Source organism: Castor canadensis, chromosome 13 (assembly GCF_047511655.1).
Source record: "Castor canadensis chromosome 13, mCasCan1.hap1v2, whole genome shotgun sequence".
In the NCBI taxonomy this organism is placed as follows: Eukaryota; Metazoa; Chordata; class Mammalia; order Rodentia; family Castoridae; genus Castor; species Castor canadensis.
Window position 1 is genome coordinate 66,118,741 of NC_133398.1, and position 14,682 is coordinate 66,133,422.

The window sequence follows — 14,682 nt, forward strand, 5'->3', positions numbered from 1 at the left end:
GTTTTGTTCAGAATCTAGAAAGACTAGCTTGTTCCCTCAGGAATCTTGAAGACCTGCTATAAGTCATGGTGCTTTTGAAATAAACTAATAAATACCCATAGATCCAAATAAAAGATATGATTTATTTTGTGCACATTGCAGAAGGACCTTGTCTTCACTCATTAAATGCTGATCAGCAGGTAATGTCTACCAATAATACATGACTAGTTTATATGGTTGATTCAGTGCTTTTGAGGACCTCAGAATGGAACATGTCTACTGACCTGGGGAATTAACACCTGGCTTTGACCAAATTCTTCCTTCCCACATTATTAATTTGGGGCTCTGAGTATATTGACATGAAATCCATTGAGCACTCTGAAGCCCTACTGGTTTGACGATCTGGTTTAAAACTTCGTTTCATGGCCTTAGATTAGTGGCTATTGAGTGTCTTTAGAACAATTCTCCATACAGTGGTAGTAGTCAGAGATGTTGCTGCTTTATGAAAATGAAGATGTTAGATATTTACACACCAGGAACTTTGCTTGCCAACTTGGTACATAGAAAACAATCTGTCAGAACTTACCTAGTAAGGTCACTAAAAATGTTACATGGATCTCTTAGAAGCATGAAGAAAACAATTCTAAAATTTTCGGGGTTCATTTGTACAGAACCATCCATCTAAATTAAGCTGATTTAGTGTCCAATGTGAATGTTGGCAAAGACAAACAGAATAGCACCAGTCAATCTCCTTTGACTCAACTAAGAACACTTTACAGTTTGTGAATTTATATTTAAATAATCTAGGCCAATAAAATATTTTGTTGGATGTTAGACAGTGGATACAATGAGTGCTTATGTTGGCTAATGTGATGAAGACTTTAAAATTATTTCTAAGTTAAAAAGAATAAAAAGCAATTTGTGCAATTAAACCATTAATTTAAAAGACAAGATGACTTCTTTGCCAGAAAAGAATTAATTATTGTCTCACACCATTCCTGGGAAGGTTTTATTTTTATACAACCATTTATTCTTACAGAAACATATTAAACACTGACTAGCAATGTTGGAAAATACCTTGAAGATCATGCTTCGGGTCCCATAGGATGGAAGTAAATGTACTGTGCTCAGTGACTGTACAAAGGGGTCACTAATATAGGATACACATATAGATTACCACATGTAATTGTGTTTATCACACATTGGCTATGATTGGCGACTTGCTTTTCAGAACTTAGTATGCCATTAGACTGACTAGAATGACTGTCTCATTTTGAAAGCCACACCTGCCTGGAAAAGTTTAAAAACTATTCTGGACTTGAAGTCTTTTCAGTTGTAGGGTCTTTATTTAAAAAGAAAAACACAACTTCAAGAGAATTTAATTATTAATCAAATTTTCAGCCATGATAGTCTGAAGGACAGGCTTTCGTTCTTTCTGATCCATTTGAATGTACTCTTTTGTTTCCTTCATCTCTTCTCTCATTTTAGCTACAAGACCAAAGTCAAGACTCCACTGGGTGAATTAAAAAAAAAAAACAACTAGCTGTCCATGTAATAGGCAACAGAGCAATTTTTTGATAATGAATTCAGTCATCAATATTAAGGACCTTCTTGTCACCCAGTCCAGGCACCTGACAGAAGACTCAAGGTGCTACTTCCCTTGATCTTTGGCTCACAGGAGGATTATTCTGTGCATATCACTCCACTGTTCTCTTACTTCTCAATTGGAGATGCCCTTTCTGTTAGCCCTGTCATCAGCTGGCATACTATGACTCTGCTACCTTCTCATTGGAGTCCAGGGATGCTTCACATTCACTGCAGTTCTTGGGGTGCTTCACCTTCTCTGTGGCTCCCTCATTCTATACACTGTGTCTTCCTGGGTGCCACATGGAAAGGACACCAGCAGCACGTGTTGAATAAGTACTGTACACCTGAAAATGACCCATAGTCAATTCAGAGTAACTCACCAGTATAGTGTAGGATGCTGAAAGGTCAAGGAAAATAAATGTGATGCTATCATACAGCATCACTGAGAATGAAGTGGGGTCTTGTCTAATTAATGTCATTGTGGGAAGGAGGAAAAATAGAGGAAGCAGTTGAATATAGAAAAGATTTGCAAGTTTTCCATTACAGAAGTAATTTTTGTTCTGCATCTTGAAAAGTAACCACACAAATGATAGGGCTGACTTGGGACAGGGAAAGGCACAGAGCAAAGCACAAGCATAGTGTGTATTGAACTGCCCATGAGTCAGTAGGACAGGAAGGCAGGAAGTATACGAGGGATTATTAAGATGTTGCTTAAGTTATCTAGTTCATTCTGGATGTGAAGTCCAGGTTGCATGTTAAGGTGGTGGGTAACCATGCATAATTATGATTTGTCTCTCATAAAGAACACTGGGAGAAAGCGAGGAGAATCTTGGAACTGTTAGGGCAGATAGCTCAGCATTCATAGAATGTACTACACTGTCTGAAATGAACACCCTGTTTTGCCCAAGGTAGTCTACTATAGTCTTTGAGAATAGGAGAAGGAAACAAGATATGTTATAAAATTTCACATTAATGATGATAAATAGCTTTTGTTTGGAGGGGGCACTCTTCACTCATTCAGCAGTGATTCAGTTCTTATGTCACAAGCATAGTTCTGAGTCCTTACCATTCAGGAGTAAAAAATCAAATAGAAATGAGCTCTCATGGGGCTTCTACCTCATCACATAACTGTTTCTCTGCTTTATCTTGTCACATACAGTAGGTATTTAACTCTTGTTACAGTAAAAATAAGATGTGAGGAAGTAGGACATTGCAGAAAGAGTCACAATGTTATATGGTTTGTAAAGTTTTAAGTCCCTATCCAAGAAATGTCCAAAGCTTTGCTACCTGGAAGAATTTTTTTTGCCAGTACTAGGTTTGAACTTGAAGCCTTGTGTTTGTCAAGCAAGTGCTCTGTCACCTGAGCCCCTATGCCAGGCCTTTGTGCCTTTATTATTTTTGAGATAGGGTCTCTCTTTATGCCCAGGCCTGCTTTGACCATGATCTTCCTGTTTGTGCACTGCTGCCCCACCGCACCCAGTCAAGGGATGAGAGGAGGGTCTTTGGAACTTCTTTTCCATGGTGGTGACCTCGTACCATGGGCCTCCAGATCTCCACTTCCCACGTAGCTAGTATTACAAGCTTGAGTCACCATGCCAAGATCCAGAAGGATTTTTATAAGATCCAAATTTCTCTTTATTCTATGATAAATTGTTCTGTACAAATTAGCATGAAAACTGAAGTGAAAGGCAAATAACTAGAGTAGTTTTAAGGCCCTCATATTAGTTTCCTGGGTCTGAAATAACTGAGAACTTAAACAGACAGGCTCAAAGCAAGAGAAATTGGTTATTTTGTTGTTGTGAATGATAAAATTTGAAATATAGGTGTTGGTAATACACTATGGAATTTCTGAAACTTTTGTGGGAGAGTTTTCCCTTCTCTTAACTTCTAGGAGATTTCTAGGATTCTGTGGACGCAGCCCTAGCTCTTCCATGCTGCTCCATTTGACACATAATTTTCTCCATTCTTCTACTTTCACATTGCCTTTGTGAATCCTACTGGATTACAGTACCAGTTCTAGTAGATGTGGAGCGTACCTGGTTCTAGTGTAACCTCAGTTTAACTACATCTGCAATAACCCTACATTCATAAATGTCTCATTCAGAGATACAGTATTTGTACATTCAATGTATCTACTTTGGGACACATTTCAATGTGAGGATAAACCAAGGCAGAAGGGTACAGAGTGCTTAAAGAACACTCAAATGAACTCTTCAACCTCCCTACGTATGCAGAAAAGAAAGGGAAAAAATGCCATACTCTCAAGGACGTACTCTCCTCGCTGTTTTGTCTACTACAGCATCGTAGAAATTTTGCAGTCGGGAAGTTGAATCCTTCAACTTTGTTCTTTTGCAAGATGCTTTTGGCATCTTTGGGAACAGCTCACATTCCATATTAATATTGGAAATGTTTTTCTTTATGAATAAAGTGACAGTTGGAATTTCTTAGGGATGGCAATTATCTTGTAGACCTTTTGTGTAGTACTCACATGTTAATGATATTAAGTCTGCTCCATGAACACAGAGCTAGGGTTTTTTCATTAATTTTGGTCCTCTTTTGTATGTTTCATCAATGTTTTGTAGGTTTCCTCTCAAATATAGTCAAAAGTTTTTGCTTTAGAGTCCATCAAAAATGGTTGTCCTAATTTTTGTTTTGCTTTATTCTTTTTTATTAGCATATATTTGTTGACAGGAAAATGGTGATTTCAGAAGACCTTGGTTCTTGTGTTCCATCATGGAAGAATCCAAGCAGAATGTGTGGGTATAAGTGGGATTTATTCAAAGTTAGGAGAGAAAATTCAAAAAGAGCAAGGTGGGGCACTGAGTGTGCTTTTCTTCTTCAGATGCATTTAAAACCTACATTAACCCATGCGGAGGGAAGATGCAGGAGATTCCTATCCAATAATGAACAAGTAGGGAGGAGCAAGAGTGATTTTCAGCCAGGTGACGGTTGTCTGGGCCATCCTGGGCAGCCAACATGAGCCCAAACTTTTCCTACTTCTCGCCTGCCTCATATTAATTGTATAAAGGGGTTTTTATTATATTTATACATATGCATATAATGTACTTTGATCACATTTACCCCTCTATTATTTTCTCACCCTTTCCCCATTTTAAAATAATTTTAACATATTTACGTATTTTATTTTCATACAAATGTGCAAAGTACTGGTTTCTACCCCCTTAACAGTCTCCATTTTACACTCCTGTCATTTTCTTTTTTTTTTTTTTTCAATTTTATTGTCTTTACATTACCCACTTCCAGGCAGAACCTGGTCTGCCCTCTTGTTCTCCAATTTTGTTGAAGAGAAAACATAAGAGATAATAAGAAAGACATAGTGGTCTTGCTAGTTTGATATAACTATACAGAAATTCCTAGCAAAGCTTCCATGCACATGTGTATTGCAACTCATATTGATTCATCTCTACCAGACCTCTTCACTACTTCCTAGTCCCCTTCTCACAGTGGCCTCTGCAGTTTAAGATTACTATATTCATTCTTGTACAGTGAGTACATCAAGCACATTCAAGTTTTAGGTTTCCTTCCCTTTCCCTATTCCTCCCGTGCATATTCTCCTCTTAGTGTGTGACCATGTCCAATAATATTATTGCATTTATTTTAGGTCTATAATCTGCATATGAGGGAGAACATGCGATTTTTGGCCTTCTGAGCCTGCCTCTGCTTAGATGATGTTCTCCAGTTCCATCCATTTACTAGCAAATGAAAAAATTTCATTCTTCTTTGTGGCTGAGTAAAATTCCATTGTGTATAAATACCATATTTTCTTAATCCATTCATTGGTAGTGGGGCATTTTGGCTGTTTCCATGGCTTAGCTATTGTGAATAGCACTGCAATAAACATGGGTGTGCAGGTGCCTTTGTAATAACCTGAGTCACATTCCTTCAGGTATATCTCTAGGAGTAAGATTGCTGGATCACAAGGTAAATCTATGTTTAGTTTTTTTAAGAAGCCTCCATATTGTTCTCCAAAGTGGTTGTACTAGCCTACATTCCCACGAGCAGTGTTTGAGGCTTCTTTTTTCCTACATCTTCAAAACCATTTGTTGTTGATGGTATTCTTGATGCTAGCTATTAAAACAGGAGTAAGGTGGAATCTTAGTGTAGTTTTGATTTTCATTTCCTTTATGATCAGGGATGGTGAGCATTTTTTCATGTGTTTTTTGGCCATTTGGGCTTCTTTTGAAAATGTTCTGTTAGTTCAGTAACCCACTCCTTAATGGGTTCATTGATTTTTAGGGAGTTTAGTTTTTTGAGCTCCCTGTATATTCTGGTTATCAGTCCTTTTTCTGATATACAGTTAGCAAATATTTTCTCCCACTCTGGGGGTGGTCTGTTCAATTTAGAGACCATTTCTTTTATTGTGAAGAAGCTTCTTAATTTCATGTAGTCCCATTTGTCCATCCTTTCTCTGAGTTGCTGGACTGCTGGAGTTCTACTGAGGAAGTCCTTGCCTATACTTATTGTTTCCAAGGTATTCCCTGCTCTTTCATGTACTAACTGCAAGGTTTGGGGTATGATATTAAGAACCTTAATCCACTTTGAGGTGATACTAGTGCAGGGTGATAGGCATGGATCTAGTTTCAGTTTTCTGCAGGCAGATAACCACTTTTCACACTAACATTTGTTGAAGAGGCTGTTCTTTCTCCATCATACATTTTTGGCAACTTTGTCAAAAGTGAGGTGGGCATAGCTGTGAGGATTCATACCCAGGTCCTCTGTTTTTGTGCCAGTACCATGATGTTTTTATTGCTATGGCTCTGTAGTATAGTTTGAAGTTAAGTATTGTGATATCTCCAGCATTGGTCTTTTTGCCTTGGATATTTGGGGTCTGTTGTGCTTCCAAGTAAACTTTAGGGTAGATTTTTCAATCTCTGTGATGAATGTCATTGGGATTTTGATGGGAATTGCATTGAACATGTAGATTGCTTTTGGTAGTATAGCCATTTTTATTATGTTGATTCTACCAATCCATGAGCACGGGAGATCTCTCCACCTTCTGCAGTCCTCCTTGATCTCTTTCTTCAGTGGTTTGTAGTTTTCCTTATAAAGGTTATTTACATTGTTTGTTAAGTCTATTCCTAGGTATTTGGGGGTTTTTTTGAGGCTGTTGTAAATGGAATTGTTTTCCTATATTCTTTCTCAATTTGTTCATTGTTGGTGTATAGAAAGGCTAGTGATTTTTGTAAGTTGATTTTGTATCCTACTAAAGCTATTTATGGTGTCTAGGAGTTTTTAGGTAGAATTTTTTTTGGGTCTTTGAGGTATAGGATCATGTCATCTGCAAATAGAGATACTTTGACTATTTCTTTACCTATTTGTATTCCTTTTATTTCTTCTTCTTGCTTTTTTGCTCTGGCTAGGAATTCCAGGACTATGTTGAATAGGAGTGGGGATAGTGGGCATCCTTATCTTATTCCTGATTTTAGGAGAAATGGTTCAGTTTTTCCCCATTAACTATGATGTTGGCTATAGATTTGTCATACATAGCCTTTATAATGTTGAGGTACATTCCTTCTATTCCTAGTTTTATTATAGCTTTTACCATTAATAGTGTTGAATCTTATCAAAGGCTTTTTCTGCATCTATTGAGATGATCAAGTGGTTTTTGTCTTTGCATCTATTAATATCCTATATTACATTTGTAGATTTGCATATGTTGAACCATCCCTGAATCCCTGGGATGAAGCTGATATGGTCATGGTAAATGATCTTTCTGATATGTTGTTGGATTCAGTTTGTCATTATTTTATTGAGGATTTTTGCATCAATGTTCATTAAGGAGATTGGCCTGTAGCTTTCTTTGGGTGTGTCCTTGTCTGGTTTTAGGATGAGTATAATACTGGCCTCATAGGATGAGTTAGGCAGTGTTCCTTCCCTTTCTATTTTGTGGAAAAATTTAAGGAGTGTTGATAGTAGTTCTTCTTTAAAGGTCTAGTAGAATTCAGCAGAGAATCTGTCAGGTCCTGGACTTTTCTTTTTGGGGAGACTCTTAATGGCTGCTTCAATTTCATTACATGTTATAGATCTGTTTAGGGGTTAATATCCTCTTGGTTCAATTTTGGATGGTCATAAGTATCTAGAAACTTGTCCATTTCTTCAAAATTTTCCAATATATTGGAATATAGGTTCTCAACATAATCTCTGATGATCCCATGGGTTTTCTTGATGTTTACTGTTACTTTTGTTTCTGATTTTACTAATTTGGGTCTTTTCCCTCCTCATTTTAGTCAGATTTTTTTTCCTCCTCATTTTAGTCAAATTTTTCTGGGGCTTGTCAATCTTATTTATTTTTTTCAAAGAACCAGCTTTTTGTTTCATTGATTTTTTTTGGTCTCTTTTTCATTAATTTTGGCCCTTATTTTTATTATTTCTGTCCTTCTTGTTTTGGGTTTTTCTTGTTCTTGTTTTTTTAGTTCAAGATGTAGCATTAAGTCATTTATTTGAGATCTTTCTGTCCTTTTAATACATGCACTCATGGCTATAAACTTTCCTCTTAAGACTGCCTTTATTGTGTACCATTGGTTTTGGTAGGTTTTGTTTTCATTTTCATTAGCTTCCAGGAACTTTTTAATTTCCTCTCTTATTTCTTCTGTGACCCACTGATCATTGAATAATGTGCTATTCAGCCTCCAATTATTTGAATATTTTCTGCTGTTGTTTTTGTTGTTGAGTTATAGTTTTATTGCATTGTGATCTGATAAAATGCAGGGGGTTATTTCTATTTTCTTATATTTTCTGAGGCTTGCTTTGTACCATAAGATATGACTTATTTTGGAGAAAGTTCCAAGGGCTGCTGAGAAGAATGTATATTGTGCTGTTGCAGGATGGAATACTCTGTAGACGTCTGTCAGGTCATTTAGTTCTAGGATTTCTTTGTTGACTTTTTGTTTGGATGACCTCTATTGGTGATAGAGGGTTATTAAAGTCTCCCACTACCACTGTGTTGGTGTCCATATGTGCTTTTAATTCCTTTAGTGTATGTTTGATGAAATTGGGTGCACTGACATTGGGTGCACATAGGTTGATAATTGTTATTTCCTTCTGATGTATTGTCCCTTTTATTAGTATGAGGTGTCCTTCTTTGTCTTATTTGACCAATGTAAGTTTGAAGTCCACTTTGTCTAATATAAGTATTGCTACTCCTGCTTATTTGGGGGAGTGGGCACTGGCTTGGTAAATCTTCTTCAGCCTTTCACCCTAAGCCAGTGTTTATTTCTGTCAATAAGATGAGTGTCTTCTAAACAACAGATCGTCAGGTCTTCCTTTTTAATCCAGTTTGCCAAATGCTGTATTTTGATGGGGGAGTTGAGTCCATTGACATTCAGTGTTAATATTGATAGTTATGTGGTGATTCCTGCTATTTAGTTGTTTCTGTTGTTTAAGGATTTGAGTGTGTGCAGCCAAATCAATGCTACTCTCTGATTACTTGTCTTTTCTTTTCCTGTGGTTTGAAACTTCCTGTCCTCTCATAGTTTTGTTTGCTTTCATCTTCTGTGTCCAGAATTCATTGTAGAATCTTCTGTAGTGGTGGCTTAGTGGTATATTGTTTTAGTTTCTGTTCATCGTGGAAGATTTTTATTGCTCTGTCAATTTTGAATGATAGTTTTGCTGGGTAGAGTATCCTAGAGCTTAAATAATTTTCATTCAGTGTCCAAAATACCTCACTCCATGCTTTTCTTGCTTTTGAGGTTTCCATTGAGAAATATGCTATTATTTTGATGGGTTTACCTTTATACATTATTGTTTTTTTTTCTCTTATAGCCTTCAATAGTCTTTCTCTGTTCACTGTGCTTGTTGTTTTAATGATACTATGTCATGAGGAGTTTCTATTTTGGTCAAGTCTGTTTGGTGTCCTGGAGGTTTCCTGAATCTGAATGGGCAAAACTTTCTCGAGATTTGGGAAATTTTCTGTTATTATTTTATTGAATATATTACATATCCCTTTGGCTTGCTCCTCTTCTCCTTCAATGCCCATGAGTCTCAGGTTTGGTCTTTTGATGGAGTCACTGAGTTCTTGCAAATTCCTTTCACAGCTCTTGTGTTGTTTGACTAAGATTTCTTCTGTTTTTTCTTTAATTTCTATTTTGTCTTTGCGCTCTGAGATTCTGTCTGCTAGAATGGCCTTCCACTGTGTTTTTTGTTTGACTAAAGGGACTTTATATTTCCAGGATTTCTGTTTGATTCTCTTTTCTGATGTTTTCCGTATCTTTGTTCAACTCTTATATTTTGTGTTGTCATCTTTAATTCATATACCTCTTTTTTTATAGTGCAAGTGGCTCCTCTGGGAACCTGGCTTGTTGCTCCACCCCTGCTGTCAGCCTTTGTTGCTTTACCCATGTTTGTTCACTGAGAGTTCAGCTCCCTGCCCCACCCCTGTTCTCTGGGGCAAGTTCAGCATTCAATTCAATCCCCACTTCTGCTGTCAGTGTTAGATTACTGTTCACTGTTTATGCTTTTCATTTTTGTTGGGAGTGGGGTTCAATCTGCACAGGAGCTGCACTGGATAATGTAACCAAGGGGTGAGTAGGGGAGTTGTGGGTGGTGCATGGTGCTCACCTGTTCATTCTGCAGATTCATGCAAGCAGCTTTGAAACCAGTTGGCAGAGAGAAATGGCACAGCATAGGGAGACTTTCCACAGGTTAGGTGTCCAGGATGTCACAGAGTTCAATTCTGATTGATGCTCTGTCTTCTGCTTATTGGGAGAAAAAGAAAAGAAAAGAAATGGCCAGAGGGCTTTTTTTCCCAGGGCCAGACACACCTTGCTGGCTGTGCCATGCAAGATTTTCATGGCTAATAAGTACAATTAAAGGCAGATTTAAGGGTCAGTCTTTGAATTTTATCTGCACCTAATGTGATGGCAGTTATTATTTTGGCTAGAAGCAATCAGAATTACCGAAGTGTAGCTCCAACATCTCAAGGTTGCTTCTGGAGTCATGGAATTTAGGATTTCTGGTTCCCTGCCCTAACTACCATCTTGGATCTGTCATTTACTTTTTTAAAGGTCTAGATTCTGTATATGAGAAAGTACATGTAATATTTTCTTCCTTATTCCAGGTTATTGCACTGAACATGATAATCCCTAGTTCCATCCATTTTCCTGCAAATGACATAATTTCATTCTTCTTTACAGCTGAATAATGCTCTATTGCACATAGTCCCTATTTAATTTGTCCATTCATTGGCTGAGGGGCACCCGGGCTGATCCCATACTTTGGCCATTGTGAGTAGTGCTGTTTTAAACATGGATGTGCAGGTATCTCAATTGCATATTGCATATATACCCCAGAGTAATATAGCAAGGATCTCTTATGGTCGTTCCTTTTTTTTTTTTTTTGAGGAAACTACATATTGATTTCCATCATGACTGTACTAATTTACATTCCAACCTACAGTGTATAAGGGTCCTTTTTCCACACATCCTCATCATCACTTGCTATTATTTGTTTTTGATGATAGCCATTTTAAGTGGGGAGAGATGGATTCCTAATGTCGTTTTAATTCACATTTCCTTCATGGCTAGGGATGTCAAACATTTCTTTATGTACTTATTGGACATTTCTATTTCCTTCTTTTGAGAACTATCTGTTCATTTGCCAATTTATTAATTGCATTGTTTATTTTGTCAGTGTTTGGTTTTTGAAGCTCTTTAGGTATTTTGGATATTAATCCTTTATTGAATGAATAGTCCCATTCTGTAGACTGTTTTTACATTCAGATAATTGTTTCCACTACTGTTAAGCTCTTTCATTTGATGAAATCCCATTTGTCAATTTTTGCTCTTATTTTCTGAGCTATTGGGGTCCAATTCAGAAAAGAATTCCCTCTGCATATGTCTTCAAGTGTTTTCCCTATGTCTTCCTGTAGTAGTTTCAAAGAGTTAGTTCTTACATGAGGATCTTTCATCCATTTTGAGTTGATTTTTATACAGGGTGAGACATATGGATCTAGTTTCAGTTTTCTACTCATAGATAACCAGCATCCTCAACCCCATTGTTGAGGAGACTGTCTATTCTCCAGTGTATGTTTTTGGCTCCTTTCTCAAAAAATCAGATGACTATAGCTGTTTGTGTTTATTTCTGGGTCTTTTTATTCCATTCTGTTGGTCTATGCATCTGTTTTTTATCCAGTATCATATTGTTTTTTATTACCTTGACTCATTTTTCTAAAAGCTTACAGCATCTCATACCCCATTCAAGTACTAACCAAGCCTGACCCTGCTTAGCTTCTGAGATTAGTCAAGATTGGGCATGGTCAGGGTGATATCAGCAGAGATTCTATGACCTTTTTGTATAATTTAAAGTCAGGTACTGTGATACCTCCAATGTTGCTCTTTTTGCTCAGTATTATTTTTGCTATTCATGGATTTTTGGTTTCTATATGAATTTTAGGACTGATTTTTCTATTTCTGTGAGGAAGGGCATTAGCATTTGGGTGGGCATTTCATTGAATCTGTAGTTCACTTTCAGTAGTCTACTCATTTTCTCAATATTAATTCTGCCAATCCATGAACAGATAAGATCTTTCCATTTTCTGATGTCTTCCTCAATTTCTTTCTTCAAGGTTTTATTTCTTTTATGGTAGAGGTCTTTCACCTCCTTATTTCAGTTTATTCATATGTATTTTTTGTGACTATCATGAATGGAATTATTTTTCTGAATTCTTTCTTGTTGATGTATGGAAAAGCTACTGATATATACATGTTAGTTTTATATCTTTCTTAACGCATTGCTAAAAGTGTTTATCAGATCTAGGAGTTTTTGTGGTGTCTTTAGGGCCTTTTAAATATAGGATCATATCACCTGCTAATATGTGTAATTTAACTTCTTCCTTTCCTATTTGAAACCCTTTTACTTCTTCCTCTTCCCTTTTTACTCAGCTAGGAATTCCAGTACTTCATTGAATAGGACTGGGGAGAGTGGATATCCTTGTCTGCTCTCAGTTTTCTCCATTTAATACAATATGATTGTCATATGTAGCCTTTATTATGTTAAGGTATGTTCATTATATTCCTAGTATCTTCAGAGCTTTTATCATGAAGGAATGTTGAAATTTGTCAGTGGCTTTTTCTGCATCTATTGAGATGATCATGCAATTTTTGTTCATAATTCTATTTATGTGCTGTATTATATTTACTGAAATGCCTATGTTGAACCATTTTTGTGTTCCTAAAATGAAACCAACTTGATCATGGTATATGATCTTTATAATGTGTTGCTGAATTTGGTTTGCAAGTATTTTACTGAGAATTTTTTCATCCATGTTTTTAAAAAAATGGTCTATAATTTTTCTCTTTGTCTTGTTATTGTTGTGCCCCTATTGGGTTTTGGTATTAGGGTAATACTGGCTTCATAGAATGAGTTTGCTAACATTTCTTCCCTTTCTATTGTGCGAAATTATTCACACAAGGATTGATGATAGCTCTTCTTTAAAGGTCTGATAGAATTCAGCAATGAATCCATCTGGTCCTGGGCTCTTCTTTGTTGGGAGACTCTATTACTGCTTCAGTCCCATTGTCTGTTATAGATAGATATAAATACAGTCACTGAGTTTTGATATATCAAATGCATCTATGAATTTATCCATTTTCCTGGCCTTAGTGGCTCATGCCTATAATCCTAGCTACTTGGGATGCTGAGATTGGGAGCATCATGATTCAAGGCCAGCCCAGGCAAATAGTTCATGAGGCTCTATCTCCAAAATAATCAGAGCAAAATGGACTGGAGGTGTGGTTCAAGTGGTAGAGAACCTGCTTTGAAAACATGAAGCCCTGGGTTCAAACTCTAGTCCTGCTCCCCCCAAAATTGTCCATTTCTTCTAGATTTTCAGTCCATTAGAATATAAATTTTTGAAGTGTTCCATCATGGTCCTCTGGATTTCAACAGTATTTGTTGTTAAATCCACTTTTCACCTATAATTTTCTAAATCTGGGTTCTTTCTACCTTCTTTTGGTTAGTTTGGCTAAAGATTTATCAATCTTATTTTTCTTTTCAAAGAATCAACTTTTTGTTTTATTGATTCTTTATATCTTTTTCTCTAATTCATTAATTTCAGCCTTAATTTTCATTATTTATTTCTACCTACTAATTTTGTGGTTAGCTTGGTTTTATTATTCTAAGAGTTTGGGATGCATAATTTGTTTGTTTCACATCTCTCTGATGGTTTTGATGTACGCACTCATAGTTATAAACTTCCTTCTTAGCACTGTCTTTGCTGTATTCTAAGGTTTCTGGTAGTTGTGTTTTCATTTTCACTGGATTCTAGGAACTTTGTGCTTTATCCACTTATTTCTTTGATGACTCTGGTCATTCAGCAATGTATCATTTGCTGTTGATTTCTACTCTTATTCTTTGTGGTCTGATATAATACAGGGGTTATTATAATTTTCTTATATTTTTTAAAACTTGCTTTATATCCTACAATATAATCTATTTTAAAGAATGTTCTTTTGACTGCTGAGAAGAATGTATATTGTGCAGCTGCTGGATGAAATATTCTGTAAATATCAGTGAATTCCATTTGATCTACAATATCATATAATTAGGAAGTTTCTTTTTGAGGGAACTGGGTGACTTATCTATTGATGAGAATGTGGAACTGAAGTTTATCTATTGACTGTGTTGGGAGTCAATCTATGATTGTAAGTCCATCAGTGTTCATTTAATAAAATTGAGTGTGCCAGCATTTGGTGTGTATGCCTTAGCAATTTTTATCCCCTTTTGATGTATTTTTCCCTTCATTGATATCAAGTGACCTTCTTTGTCTCTTCTGACTAATTTGAAGTTTGTTTTATCAGAGATGAGTATACTTACTTTGCCTGTTTTCAAGGTCCATTTGCTTCAAAAAATTTTTTCTACCCTTTCACCCTAAGCCAATGTTTGTCTTTGTCAGTGAGATGCATTTTTGTAGTCAACAAGTGAATGGGTCTTGTTTTCTAATCTAACACATCCTTCTATATGTTTTGATTGGAGAATTGAGAACATTAATATTCAATGTTATTATTGAAAGGTATGTAGTATTTTCTGTCATTTTGTTTGTTTGTTTGTGCTGTTTGCTTCTTTCCTAATCCTTATTTGTTAATCTACTCATTTAGTAGG